Genomic DNA, 16059 nt, shown 5'->3' on the forward strand with positions numbered 1-16059 from the left:
TCTACTACAGATGTCAGGTAACTGGGGTGTAGTCCCCGGCCTCTACTCCAGATGTCAGGTAACTGGGGTGTAGTCCCCGGCCTCTACTACAGATGTCCGGTAACTGGGGTGTAGCCCCCGGCCTCTACTACAGATGTCAGGTAACTGGGGTGTAGTTACTGGGCTCTACTACAGATGTCAGGTAACTGGGGTGTAGTCCCCGGCCTCTACTACAGATGTCAGGTAACTGGGGTGTAGTCCCCGGCCTCTACTACAGATGTCAGGTAACTGGGGTGTAGTCCCCGGCCTCTACTACAGATGTCAGGTAACTGGGGTGTAGTCCCCGGCCTCTACTACAGATGTCAGGTAACTGGGGTGTAGCCTCTACTACAGATGTCAGGTAACTGGGGTGTAGTCCCCGGCCTCTACTACAGATGTCAGGTAACTGGGGTGTAGTCCCCGGCCTCTACTACAGATGTCAGGTAACTGGGGTGTAGTCCCCGGCCTCTACTACAGATGTCAGGTTACTGGGGTGTAGTCCCCGGCCTCTACTACAGATGTCAGGTAACTGGGGTGTAGTCCCCGGCCTCTACTACAGATGTCAGGTAACTGGGGTGTAGTCCCCGGCCTCTACTACAGATGTCAGGTAACTGGGGTGTAGTCCCCGGCCTCTACTACAGATGTCAGGTAACTGGGGTGTAGCCTCTACTACAGATGTCAGGTAACTGGGGTGTAGTCCCTGGCCTCTACTACAGATGTCAGGTAACTGGGGTGTAGTCCCCGGCCTCTACTACAGATGTCAGGTAACTGGGGTGTAGCCTCTACTACAGATGTCAGGTAACTGGGGTGTAGTCCCCGGCCTCTACTACAGATGTCCGGTAACTGGGGTGTAGTCCCCGGCCTCTACTACAGATGTCAGGTAACTGGGGTGTAGTCCCCGGCCTCTACTCCAGATGTCAGGTAACTGGGGTGTAGTCCCCGGCCTCTACTACAGATGTCCGGTAACTGGGGTGTAGCCCCCGGCCTCTACTACAGATGTCAGGTAACTGGGGTGTAGTTACTGGGCTCTACTACAGATGTCAGGTAACTGGGGTGTAGTCCCCGGCCTCTACTACAGATGTCAGGTAACTGGGGTGTAGTCCCCGGCCTCTACTACAGATGTCAGGTAACTGGGGTGTAGTCCCCGGCCTCTACTACAGATGTCAGGTAACTGGGGTGTAGTCCCCGGCCTCTACTACAGATGTCAGGTAACTGGGGTGTAGTCCCCGGCCTCTACTACAGATGTCAGGTAACTGGGGTGTCGTCCCCGGCCTCTACTACAGATGTCAGGTTACTGGGGTGTAGTCCCCGGCCTCTACTACAGATGTCAGGTAACTGGGGTGTAGTCCCCGGCCTCTACTACAGATGTCAGGTAACTGGGGTGTAGTCCCCGGCCTCTACTACAGATGTCAGGTAACTGGGGTGTAGTCCCCGGCCTCTACTACAGATGTCAGGTAACTGGGGTGTAGCCTCTACTACAGATGTCAGGTAACTGGGGTGTAGTCCCCGGCCTCTACTACAGATGTCAGGTAACTGGGGTGTAGTCCCCGGCCTCTACTACAGATGTCAGGTAACTGGGGTGTAGTCCCCGGCCTCTACTACAGATGTCAGGTAACTGGGGTGTAGTCCCCGGCCTCTACTACAGATGTCCGGTAACTGGGGTGTAGTCCCCGGCCTCTACTACAGATGTCAGGTAACTGGGGTGTAGTCCCCGGCCTCTACTCCAGATGTCAGGTAACTGGGGTGTAGTCCCCGGCCTCTACTACAGATGTCCGGTAACTGGGGTGTAGCCCCCGGCCTCTACTACAGATGTCAGGTAACTGGGGTGTAGTTACTGGGCTCTACTACAGATGTCAGGTAACTGGGGTGTAGTCCCCGGCCTCTACTACAGATGTCAGGTAACTGGGGTGTAGTCCCCGGCCTCTACTACAGATGTCAGGTAACTGGGGTGTAGTCCCCGGCCTCTACTACAGATGTCAGGTAACTGGGGTGTAGTCCCCGGCCTCTACTACAGATGTCAGGTAACTGGGGTGTAGCCTCTACTACAGATGTCAGGTAACTGGGGTGTAGTCCCCGGCCTCTACTACAGATGTCAGGTAACTGGGGTGTAGTCCCCGGCCTCTACTACAGATTTTAAGCTAAGTGGCCTTTTTTTTTGGCACCGGCGAAGTTGGGAGGAATCGAAGTTTACATCAGTTGCATTGAATTGTTAAAGTTGAAATGTTGTAAATGTGAATACTATTGCACCTTGAAGGGATTGTATTGTACTTGGTTGTTATTAGAGATGATTCTGTTTAGGGAACATATATTTTTTCAGGTAAAAATAAAGATTTAAAAAAAAAAATGGCCTGTAGTTGCTGGGCCCTTCTCGTGGATGGGTATAACATTGGCCGTTCTCCAATCATCAGGAACATCTCTAGTTAGTGGGGATTGGCAGCAATCACAGGTCAGAGTTCTGATGCGGGAGGGGGGGGGGGGGGGTCAGAGAGGGGCGCTCTGAACCGCCGGAATCCCAGGTGCTATCTGTAGGCCGCGGCTATCGCCACGCCCACTAATCGTAAATCTTAAAGGGGTTATCCAGCGCTACAAAAACATGCCCACTTTTCCCCCCACTGTTGTCTTCAGTTCAGGTGTGGTTTACAATTAAAGGGGTTGTCCGGCGCTAAAAAATTATTCACAGAATAACACACATTACAAATTTATACAACTTTGTAATGTATGTTATGTCTGTGAATGGCCCCCTTCCCCGTGTCCCACCACCCCCCACCCGTGTACCCGGAAGTGTGGTGCGCTATACTCACTTGTCACGTGCCGACCACGGTCTCCGATCCTCAGCAGTGACGTCTTCTTCGGGCGGCCGGCGGATCTTCCCGAGTGCCGGCTGCCCTCTGCAGCGTCATCCGAAGCTCAGCCGCGATTGGCTGAGCATAACTGTGCTCAGCCAATCGCGGCTGAGCGGCTGATGACGCGTCCACGTCATCAGCTGCGATTGGCTGAGCACAGTTATAATAAAAAAATACCACCCCTAATAAAAGTTTAAATCCCCCTTTTCCCATTTTATAAATATAAATAAAACAAACATACATACATATTTGGTATCTCCGCGTGCGTAATCACCGGAACTATTAAATTATCACATTCCTGACCTCAAATGGTAAATGGCGTAAACACAAAAACCCGCCAAAGTGCAAAATTGGGCATTTTTTGTCACATCAAATCCAGAAAAATTGTAATAAAAAGTGATACAGTTGCATATACGCAAGCAAGGTACCGAGAGAAAGAACAGATCATATCGCAAAAAATGTCACCTCACACAGCCCCACAGACCAAAGGATAAAAGCGTTATTATGATGGGAACAGAGCAATTTTAAACACATTTAGTGTTTTTTTTTTTCAAAGGTTTACATTTTTTTTAAAGCAGAAAATAAAAATTATATAAATTAATTAGAACAATGTCCACAGAAAGCATAGACCTTGGCACTCCCGTGTGCTGGTAATCAGTAGGTGGAAACCTGCTACCGGGGGTGCTCACCAAGCAGAAAACAAAGTCCAGTGTGAACACAGCAACTTGAAGGAATGAATATGGCACTCACCCGATTGTCTTCTTTATTAAACAACCAAACAGGTTACATGGTGCAGACAAGAAAAGGCAACAGCTGTTCACACGTAATGTGCTTTATCACCAGGGCTGTAACCGCTTTGGATGTTCAATAAAGAAGACATTATTACTTTTGCTACAATCGGGTGAGTGCCATATTCATTCCTTCAAGTTGCTATACAAATTAAATATAGCTTTAATTATACTGACTTGAGAAACATATATAACATGTCAGTTTTACTATAGAATGATTAGCGTAAACATGAAACCCCTCAAAATGAAAACAAATTGGTTTTTTCAATTTTACTGCACAAATATTTTTTTTTCTAGTTTCACAGCAAATTGTATGAAAAAATTAAGTCTGCCATTGTAAAGTACAATAAGTGATGCAAAAAATAAGGGCTCATGTGGGACTGCAGGAGAAAAAGTGCAGGTGCTATGACGTTTTAAATACGAGAAGAAAAAAAAACTAAAATTTGCCCAGTCCTGAAGGGGTTAAGAGCCCTGGGGTGGACACCATCTTTACACAAGCAAGTTCCTCTGAAAACACTGAATGAACTGGAGGCAATGCTGTGTCCTATCATATTGTGTGATGCCGGACAGGATCATAGGGGGACGTTCATCAATAACCCCGTATACCCCACAGAAAACCATATACACCCCCTTCCCTTGGCGTGGGGGTGGGATGCAGCATGGCCAGACAGGGCGAGGTGGGCTCTCTGTATCCAATGGCTAGGTTTAAACGCGTTAATAATCATTGGACTATTAAGTAAACCTACCCATTGGATACTACGCCTGCCCTAGGGTACAGGAAGTTATAGGGTGTAGGGTAAAGGATAGGGTGTAGGGTACAAGATAGGGTGTAGGGTACAGTATGTTATAGGGTGTAGGGTACAGGAAGTTATAGGGTGTAGGGTACAGGATAGGGTGTAGGGTACAGGATAGGGTGTAGGGTACAGGATAGGGTGTAGGGTACAAGATAGGGTGTAGGGTACAGTATGTTATAGGGTGTAGGGTACAGGAAGTTATAGGGTGTAGGGTACAGGATAGGGTGTAGGGTACAGGATAGGGTGTAGGGTACAGGAAGTTATAGGGTGTAGGGTACAGGAAGTTATAGGGTGTAGGCTACAGGAAGTTATAGGGTGTAGGGTACAGGAAGTTATAGGGTGTAGGCTACAGGAAGTTATAGGGTGTAGGGTACAGGATAGGGTGTAGGGTACAGTATGTTATAGGGTGTAGGGTACAGGATAGGGTGTAGGGTACAGGATAGGGTGTAGGGTACAGGAAGTTATAGGGTGTAGGGTACAGGATAGGGTGTAGGGTACAGGAAGTTATAGGGTGTAGGGTACAGGATAGGGTGTAGGGTACAGGATAGGGTGTAGGGTACAGGAAGTTATAGGGTGTAGGGTACTGGATAGGGTGTAGGGTACAGTATGTTATAGGGTGTAGGGTACAGGATGTTATAGGGGGTAGGGTACAGGATAGGGTGTAGGGTACAGGATGTTATAGGGTGTAGGGTACAGGATAGGGTGTAGGGTACAGGAAGTTATAGGGTGTAGGGTATAGGATAGGGTGTAGGGTACAGGATAGGGTGTAGGGTACAGGATGTTATAGGGTGTAGGGTACAGGATAGGGTGTAGGGTACAGGATAGGGTGTAGGGTACAGGAAGTTATAGGGTGTAGGGTACAGGATGTTATAGGGTGTAGGGTACAGGATAGGGTGTAGGGTACAGGAAGTTATAGGGTGTAGGGTACAGGATGTTATAGGGTGTAGGGTACAGGATGTTATAGGGTGTAGGGTACAGGATAGGGTGTAGGGTACAGGATGTTATAGGGTGTAGGGTACAGGATAGGGTGTAGGGTACAGGATAGGGTGTAGGGTACAGGATAGGGTGTAGGGTACAGGATGTTATAGGGTGTAGGGTACAGGATAGGGTGTAGGGTACAGGATAGGGTGTAGGGTACAGGATAGGGTGTAGGGTACAGGAAGTTATAGGGTGTAGGGTACAGGATAGGGTGTAGGGTACAGGATAGGGTGTAGGGTACAGGAAGTTATAGGGTGTAGGGTACAGGATAGGGTGTAGGGTACAGGAAGTTATAGGGTGTAGGGTACAGGATAGGGTGTAGGGTACAGGATAGGGTGTAGGGTACATGATGTTATAGGGTGTAGGGTACAGGATGTCATAGGGTGTAGGGTACAGGATAGGGTGTAGGGTACAGGATGTTATAGGGTGTGGGGTACAGGATAGGGTGTAGGGTAAAGGAAGTTATAGGGTGTAGGGTACAGGATGTTATAGGGTGTAGGGTACAGGATAGGGTGTAGGGTACAGGATAGGGTGTAGGGTACAGGATAGGGTGTAGGGTACAGGATAGGGTGTAGGGTACAGGAAGTTGTAGGGTTTAGGGTACAGGATAGGGTGTAGGGTACAGGATGTTATAGTGTGTAGGGTACAGGATAGGGTGTAGGGTACAGGATAGGGTGTAGGGTACAGAAAGTTATAGGGTGTAGGGTACAGGATAGGGTGTAGGGTACAGGATGTTATAGGGTGTAGGGTACAGGATAGGGTGTAGGGTACAGGATAGGGTGTAGGGTACAGGAAGTTATAGGGTGTAGGGTACAGGATAGGGTGTAGGGTACAGGATGTTATAGGGTGTAGGGTACAGGATAGGGTGTAGGGTACAGGATGTTATAGGGTGTAGGGTACAGGATAGGGTGTAGGGTACAGGAAGTTATAGGGTGTAGGGTACAGGATAGGGTGTAGGGTACAGTATAGGGTTATAGGGTGTAGGGTACAGGATGATATAGGGTGTAGGTTACAGGATAGGGTGTAGGGTATAGTATAGGGTTATAGGGTCTAGGGTACAGGATGTTATAGGGTGTAGGGTACAGGAAGTTATAGGGTGTAGGGTACAGGAAGTTATAGGGTGTAGGGTACAGGAAGTTATAGGGTGTAGGGTACAGGATAGGGTGTAGGGTACAGTATAGGGTTATAGGGTGTAGGGTACAGTATAGGATGATAGGGTGTAGTGTAGGATTATAGGGTGTAGGGTACAGTATAGGATTATAGGGTACAGTATAGGATTATAGGGTGTAGTATACAGTATAGGATTATAGGGTGTAGTATACAGTATAGGATTATAGGGTGTAGTGTACAGTATAGGATTATAGGGTGTAGGGTACAGTATAGGGTTATAGGGTGTAGGGTACAGAATTATAGGGTGTAGTGTACAGTATAGGATTATAGGGTGTAGTGTACAGTATAGGATTATAGGGTGTAGTGTAGGATTATAGGGTGTAGTATACAGTATAGGGTTATAGGGTGTAGTATACAGTATGGGATTATAGGGTGTATTATACAGTATGGGATTATAGGGTGTAGTGTACAGTATAGGATTATAGGGTGTAGTGTACAGTATAGGATGATAGGGTGTAGTGTACAGTATAGGATTATAGGGTGTAGTGTACAGTATGGGGTATAGGGTGTAGTGTACAGTATAGGGTTATAGGGTGTAGTGTACAGTATGGGGTATAGGGTGTAGTGTACAGTATAGGGTTATAGGGTGTAGTATACAGTATAGGATTATAGGGTGTAGTGTACAGTATGGGGTATAGGGTGTAGTGTACAGTATAGGGTTATAGGGTGTAGTGTACAGTATGGGGTATAGGGTGTAGTATACAGTATAGGATTATAGGGTGTAGGGTACAGTATGGGGTATAGGGTGTAGTGTACAGTATAGGATTATATGGTGTAGTATACAGTATAGGGTTATAGGGTGTAGTATACAGTATAGGATTATAGGGTGTAGTGTACAGTATAGAATTATAGGGTGTAGGGTACAGAATAGGGTTATAGGGTGTAGTATACAGTATAGAATTATAGGGTGTAGTATACAGTATAGAATTATAGGGTGTAGTGTACAGTATAGGATTATAGGGTGTAGTATACAGTATAGGGTTATAGGGTGTAGTGTACAGTATAGGATTATAGGGTGTAGTGTACAGTATAGGATATAGAGTACAGTATAGGGTTATAGGGTGTAGTATACAGTATGGGGTATAGGGTGTAGTATACAGTATAGGATTATAGGGTGTAATATACAGTATAGGATTATAGGGTGTAGTGTACAGTATAGGATTATAGGGTGTAGTGTACAGTATGGGGTATAGGGTGTAGTGTACAGTATAGGGTTATAGGGTGTAGTATACAGTAAAGGATTATAGGGTGTAGTGTACAGTATGGGGTATAGGGTGTAGTGTACGGTATAGGATTATAGGGTGTAGTATACAGTATAGGGTTATAGGGTGTAGTGTACAGTATAGGATGATAGGGTGTAATATACAGTATAGGATTATAGGGTGTAGTATACAGTATAGGGTTATAGGGTGTAGTGTACAGTATAGGATTATAGGGTGTAGTGTACAGTATGGGGTATAGGGTGTAGTGTACAGTATGGGGTATAGGGTGTAGTGTGTAGTATAGTTCAAATATTTTATTGAGTTTTCACATAATATAATATTGGTACTGAAGAAAAGTATTAGTAGCCGTACAAATTCACAAATATACATATCCAATAAAACATGGCCGATAACAATAACTAAATCTTACTCCACTTATACATAGAATGTAGATAGTAGATATATGGTGCTATTTATCACAAGAATATAGTGTACAAATACAGAGCAAATCCTACAAGAATGGATCCAGGGTGCCGGCAGCCGACATCTTATAATACCAGGTGGTTGAGGTAAAGTGAGACATGATGGGACGTCTTTCTGCCAGCGAGAAGCCGTGGATTAGGAATGGTTTCCATTTCTTAAAGAAGGAAGCTGTAATGGCCTCCTTATTGTGTACAGTGTCCAGCATCTCCCAGTGTAAGGCTTCCTTTAGAATAGAGGTCAGTTCCGAAATAGTCGGTAGGCTAGGCTGTAGCCAATGGTGTAATATACATTGAAGGGCTAGTAATAGGGTAAGATGTACCCCTGGGGGGATAGGATGGTGTAATATACATGTAAGGACTAGTAATAGGGTGAGATGTACCCCTGGGGGGGGGGATGGTGTAATATACATGTAAGGACTAGTAATAGGGTGAGATGTACCCCTGGGGGGATAGGATGGTGTAATATACATGTAAGGACTAGTAATAGGGGAGATGTACCCCGGGGGGGGATGGTGTAATATACATGTAAGGACTAGTAATAGGGTGAGATGTACCCCGGGGGGGGGGGGGATGGTGTAATATACATGTAAGGACTAGTAATAGGGTGAGATGTACCCCGGGGGGGGGGGGGGGTGGTGTAATATACATGTAAGGGCTAGTAATAGGGTGAGATGTACCCCGGGGGGGGGGGGGATGGTGTAATATACATGTAAGGACTAGTAATAGGGGAGATGTACCCCGGGGGGGGGGGGGATGGTGTAATATACATGTAAGGACTAGTAATAGGGTGAGATGTACCCCGGGGGGGGGGGGGGGGGGGGGTGTAATATACATGTAAGGACTAGTAATAGGGTGAGATGTACCCCGGGGGGGGGGGGGGGGGGGGATGGTGTAATATACATGTAAGGACTAGTAATAGGGTGAGATGTACCCTGGGGGGGGGGGATGGTGTAATATACATGTAAGGGCTAGTAATAGGGTGAGATGTACCCCTGGGGGGATAGGATGGTGTAATATACATGTAAGGACTAGTAATAGGGGAGATGTACCCCGGGGGGGGGGGGGGGATGGTGTAATATACATGTAAGGACTAGTAATAGGGTGAGATGTACCCCGGGGGGGGGATGGTGTAATATACATGTAAGGACTAGTAATAGGGTGAGATGTACCCCGGGGGGGATAGGATGGTGTAATATACATGTAAGGACTAGTAATAGGGTGAGATGTACCCCGGGGGGGGGGGGGGGGGGTGGTGTAATATACATGTAAGGACTAGTAATAGGGTGAGATGTACCCCGGGGGGGGGATGGTGTAATATACATGTAAGGACTAGTAATAGGGTGAGATGTACCCCGGGGGGGATAGGATGGTGTAATATACATGTAAGGACTAGTAATAGGGTGAGATGTACCCCGGGGGGGGGGGATGGTGTAATATACATGTAAGGACTAGTAATAGGGGAGATGTACCCCGGGGGGGGGGGGGATGGTGTAATATACATGTAAGGACTAGTAATAGGGTGAGATGTACCCCGGGGGGGGGGGGGGATGGTGTAATATACATGTAAGGACTAGTAATAGGGTGAGATGTACCCCGGGGGGGGGGGGGGATAGGATGGTGTAATATACATGTAAGGACTAGTAATAGGGGAGATGTACCCCGGGGGGGGGATGGTGTAATATACATGTAAGGACTAGTAATAGGGTGAGATGTACCCCCGGGGGGGGGGGGATGGTGTAATATACATGTAAGGACTAGTAATAGGGTGAGATGTACCCCGGGAGGGGGGGGGATGGTGTAATATACATGTAAGGACTAGTAATAGGGTAAGATGTACCCCGGGGGGGGGGGATGGTGTAATATACATGTAAGGACTAGTAATAGGGTGAGATGTACCCCGGGGGGATAGGATGGTGTAATATACATGTAAGGACTAGTAATAGGGTGAGATGTACCCCGGGGGGGGGGGATGGTGTAATATACATGTAAGGACTAGTAATAGGGTGAGATGTACCCGGGGGGGGGGGGGGGATGGTGTAATATACATGTAAGGACTAGTAATAGGGTGAGATGTACCCCGGGGGGGGGGGGGGGGTGGTGTAATATAAATGTAAGGACTAGTAATAGGGTGAGATGTACCCCGGGGGGGGGGGGGATGGTGTAATATACATGTAAGGACTAGTAATAGGGTGAGATGTACCCCGGGGGGGGGGGATGGTGTAATATACATGTAAGGACTAGTAATAGGGTGAGATGTACCCCGGGGGGGATAGGATGGTGTAATATACATGTAAGGACTAGTAATAGGGTGAGATGTACCCCGGGGGGGGGGGGGGGGGGGGGGGGGGATGGTGTAATATACATGTAAGGACTAGTAATAGGGGAGATGTACCCCGGGGGGGGGGGGGGGGGATGGTGTAATATACATGTAAGGACTAGTAATAGGGGAGATGTACCCCGGGGGGGGGGGGGGGATGGTGTAATATACATGTAAGGGCTAGTAATAGGGTGAGATGTACCCGGGGGGGGGGGATGGTGTAATATACATGTAAGGACTAGTAATAGGGTGAGATGTACCCAGGGGGGGGGATGATGTAATATACATGTAAGGACTAGTAATAGGGTGAGATGTACCCCGGGGGGGGGGGGGGGGATGGGGTGTAATATACATGTAAGGACTAGTAATAGGGTGAGATGTACCCCGGGGGGGGTAGGATGGTGTAATATACATGTAAGGACTAGTAATAGGGTTAAGATGTACCCCTGGGGGGATAGGGATGGTGTAATATACATGTAAGGACTAGTAATAGGGTGAGATGTACTCCGGGGGGGGGGGGGATGGTGTAATATACATGTAAGGACTAGTAATAGGGTGAGATGTACCCGGGGGGGGGGGGGATGGTGTAATATACATGTAAGGACTAGTAATAGGGTGAGATGTACCCCGGGGGGGGGGGGGGGGTGTAATATACATGTAAGGACTAGTAATAGGGTGAGATGTTACCCCAGGGGGGGGGTGGGGTGTAATATACATGTAAGGACTAGTAATAGGGTGAGATGTACCCCGGGAGGGGGGGGGATGGTGTAATATACATGTAAGGACTAGTAATAGGGTGAGATGTACCCCGGGGGGGGGGGGGGGATGGTGTAATATACATGTAAGGACTAGTAATAGGGTGAGATGTACCCCGGGGGGGGGGGATGGTGTAATATTACATGTAAGGGACTAGTAATAGGGTGAGATGTACCCCGGGGGGGGGATGGTGTAATATACATGTAAGGACTAGTAATAGGGTGAGATGTACCCCGGGGGGATAGGATGGTGTAATATACAGTAAGGACTAGTAATCGGTAAGATGTACCCCGGGGGGGGGATGGTGTTAATATACATGTAAGGACTAGTAATAGGGTGAGATGTACCCGGGGGGGGGGAGGGGATGGTGTAATATACATGTAAGGACTAGTAATAGAGTGAGATGGACCCCGGGGGGGGGGGGGGGATGGTGTAATATACATGTAAGGACTAGTAATAGGGTGAGATGTACCCCAGGGGGGGGGGGGGGGATGGTTTAATATACATGTAAGGACAAGTAATAGGGTGAGATGTACCCCGGGGGGGGGGGGTGGTGTAATATACATGTAAGGACTAGTAATAGGGTGAGATGTACCCCGGGGGGGGGGGGGGGGGATGGTGTAATATACATGTAAGGACTAGTAATAGGGTGAGATGTACCCCGGGGGGGGGGGATGGTGTAATATACATGTAAGGACTAGTAATAGGGTGAGATGTACCCCGGGGGGGGGGGGGGGGGGGGGGGGATGGTTTGTAATATACATGTAAGGGACTAGTAATAGGGGAGATGTACCCCGGGGGGGGGGGGGGATGGTGTAATATACATGTAAGGACTAGTAATAGGGGAGATGTACCCCGGGGGGGGGGGGGGGATGGTGTAATATACATGTAAGGGCTAGTAATAGGGTGAGATGTACCCAGGGGGGATGATGTAATATACATGTAAGGACTAGTAATAGGGTGAGATGTACCCCGGGGGGGGGGGGGGGGATGGTGTAATATACATGTAAGGACTAGTAATAGGGTGAGATGTACCCGGGGGGGGGGATGGTGTAATATACATGTAAGGACTAGTAATAGGGTAAGATGTACCCCTGGGGGGATAGGATGGTGTAATATACATGTAAGGACTAGTAATAGGGTGAGATGTACTCCGGGGGGGGGGGGGGATGGTGTAATATACATGTAAGGACTAGTAATAGGGTGAGATGTACCCGGGGGGGGGGGGGGGTGTAAGATACATGTAAGGACTAGTAATAGGGTGAGATGTACCCCGGGGGGGGGGGGGATGGTGTAATATACATGTAAGGACTAGTAATAGGGTGAGATGTACCCCGGGGGGGGGGGGGTGTAATATACATGTAAGGACTAGTAATAGGGTGAGATGTACCCCGGGGGGGGGGGGGGGGGATGGTGTAATATACATGTAAGGACTAGTAATAGGGTGAGATGTACCCCGGGGGGGGGGGGATGGTGTAATATACATGTAAGGACTAGTAATAGGGTGAGATGTACCCCGGGGGGGGGTGGGGTGTAATATAAATGTAAGGAGTAGTAATAGGGTGAGATGTACCCCGGGGGGGGGGGGGTGGGTGTAATATACATGTAAGGACTAGTAATAGGGTGAGATGTACCCCGGGGGGGGGATGGTGTAATATACATGTAAGGACTAGTAATAGGGTGAGATGTACCCCGGGGGGGGGATGGTGTAATATACATGTAAGGACTAGTAATAGGGTGAGATGTACCCCGGGGGGGGGGGATGGTGTAATATACATGTAAGGACTAGTAATAGGGTGAGATGTACCCCGGGAGGGGGGGGATGGTGTAATATACATGTAAGGACTAGTAATAGGGTGAGATGTACCCCGGGAGGGGGGGGATGGTGTAATATACATGTAAGGACTAGTAATAGGGTGAGATGTACCCCGGGAGGGGGGGGATGGTGTAATATACATGTAAGGACTAGTAATAGGGTGAGATGTACCCCGGGGGGGGGATGGTGTAATATACATGTAAGGACTAGTAATAGGGTGAGATGTACCCGGGGGGGGGGGGGGGTGTAATATACATGTAAGGACTAGTAATAGGGTGAGATGTACCCCGGGGGGGGGGGGGGGGTGTAATATACATGTAAGGACTAGTAATAGGGTGAGATGTACCCCGGGGGGGGGGGGGGGGTGGTGTAATATACATGTAAGGCCTAGTAATAGGGGGAGATGTACCCCGGGGGGGGGGGGGGGGGGGATGGTGTAATATACATGTAAGGACTAGTAATAGGGTGAGATGTACCCCGGGAGGGGGGATGGTGTAATATACATGTAAGGACTAGTAATAGGGTGAGATGTACCCCGGGGGGGGGGGGGGGTGTAATATACATGTAAGGACTAGTAATAGGGTGAGATGTACCCCGGGGGGGATGGTGTAATATACATGTAAGGACTAGTAATAGGGTGAGATGTACCCCGGGGGGGGGGTGTAATATACATGTAAGGACTAGTAATAGGGTGAGATGTACCCCGGGGGGGGGGATGGTGTAATATACATGTAAGGACTAGTAATAGGGTGAGATGTACCCCGGGGGGGGGGGGGGGATGGTGTAATATACATGTAAGGACTAGTAATAGGGTAAGATGTACCCCGGGGGGGGGGGGGTGTAATATACATGTAAGGACTAGTAATAGGGTAAGATGTACCCCGGGGGGATAGGATGGTGCGACGTGGGATCAGCCACAGGTCCAGTGTCACCATGAAATATATAAGTTATTGGATCTAAAGGAACTGTAAGCGACCACACGTCACGTATAAAGGATTTCACTAGGAGCCAATAGGATTGCACTGAGTCACAAAGCCATAAACAATGGAGGAGCTCTGCCTGCGGCTCATCACATTTAGGACATTTTTTGAGATAATGTTCCAGAGAGTAAGTAAAGGAACGGTCACAGGCGTATATCGCTTTATGGAGGAGTCGGAAGTGAAGTTCTCTATACTTTACATTGGGAGTGGCTGCACGGACGGAAAGAATCCCTTTAAGCAGTTTAGTTTCTAAATCGTCTGAGGTCAGGACAGGCGACCATTTCTTCAGAAAAGGAGGAGAAGACTTATTAATGGAAACCGAGCAGAGGAGGTGGTAGAGTTGTGATAGGGGTAAGGGTGCAGGTAGGGAAATACTAAGGCTATGGAATTGTCCAGGTTTTTCGGCGGATGCAATAGAGGAAACGCGATTTAGAATGAATTTTCGTATGCGGGTGTGATTTCTAAGTTGGTCTGAGGGCAGGTCGTATTTTACCTGGGTCTCAGGCCAAGACAGAAATGTTCCGTTTTCTAGGTCTAATAAATGGCCGAGATGGTGGATCTGTTTATGTTTCCATATGGAGAAGTCAGAGGTGATGGATCCTTGTGGAAAGGAAGGGGAGGACCACAAAGGGAAGAACTTAGATAAGCGGAAAGGCAGATTGTATCATATACGGACATGTTTCCAGGACGCTATGGTGTCTCGGAGGAGGATGTTTTGTTTCAGGAGAGGAGGTAGCTCAGAGATTGTAGAGTGTAAGAGTGCGGATAGGGACCAGGGACGGACAAGGGAGGATTCTAAGGTGGAGTTACAGAAATAGGAGGTCTGATGGAGCCAGTCTCTGATGTGTCTGCACATGGCAGCTAGGTTATATAGACGTATATTAGGTAATTGGGCGCCACCCTTGATTGATGACATGCATAGGGTATCATAGGCTATACGGGGACGCTTAGATCTCCAGATGAAATTAGTAAAGAGGTACCGGGTGTAGTATACAGTATAAGATTATAGGGTGTAGTATACAGTATGGGTTATAGGGTGTAGTATACAGTATAGGATTATAGGGTGTAGGGTACAGTATAGGATTATAGGGTGTAGAGTACAGTATAGGGTTATAGGGTGTAGGGTACAGTATAGGGTTATAGGGTATAGTGTACAGTATAGGATTATAGGGTGTAGTATACAGTTTGGGGTATAGGGTGTAGTGTACAGTATCGGGTTATAGGGTGTAATATACAGTATGGGGTATAGGGTGTAGTATACAGTATAGGGTTATAGGGTGTAGTATACAGTATGGGGTTATAGGGTGTAGGGTACAGTATCGGGTTATAGGGTGTAATATACAGTATGGGGTATAGGGTGTAGTATACAGTATAGGGTTATAGGGTGTAATATACAGTATAGGGTTATAGGGTGTAGGGTACAGTATAGGATTATAGGGTGTAGGGTACAGTATAGGATGATAGGGTGTAGTGTACAGTATAGGATGATAGGGTGTAGTGTAGGATTATAGGGTGTAGTATACAGTATAAGATTATAGGGTGTAGTATATAGTATTGGATTATAGGGTGTAGTGTACAGAATAGGATTATAGGGTGTAGTGTACAGTATAGGATGATAGGGTGTAGTGTACAGTATGGGATTATAGGGTGTAGTATACAGTATGGGATTATAGGGTGTAGTGTACAGTATAGGGTTATAGGGTGTAGTATACAGTATAGGATTATAGGGTGTAGGGTACAGTATAGGATTATAGGGTGTAGTGTACAGTATAGGGTTATAGGGTGTAGTGTACAGTATAGGGTTATAGGGTGTAGTGTACAGTATAGGATGATAGGGTACAGTATAGGATTATAGGGTGTAGTGTACAGTATAGGATGATAGGGTGTAGTGTAGGATTATAGGGTGTAGTGTAGG

The sequence above is a fragment of the Dendropsophus ebraccatus genome, chromosome 13 (genome assembly GCF_027789765.1).
Source record: "Dendropsophus ebraccatus isolate aDenEbr1 chromosome 13, aDenEbr1.pat, whole genome shotgun sequence".
Classification (NCBI taxonomy): Eukaryota; Metazoa; Chordata; class Amphibia; order Anura; family Hylidae; genus Dendropsophus; species Dendropsophus ebraccatus.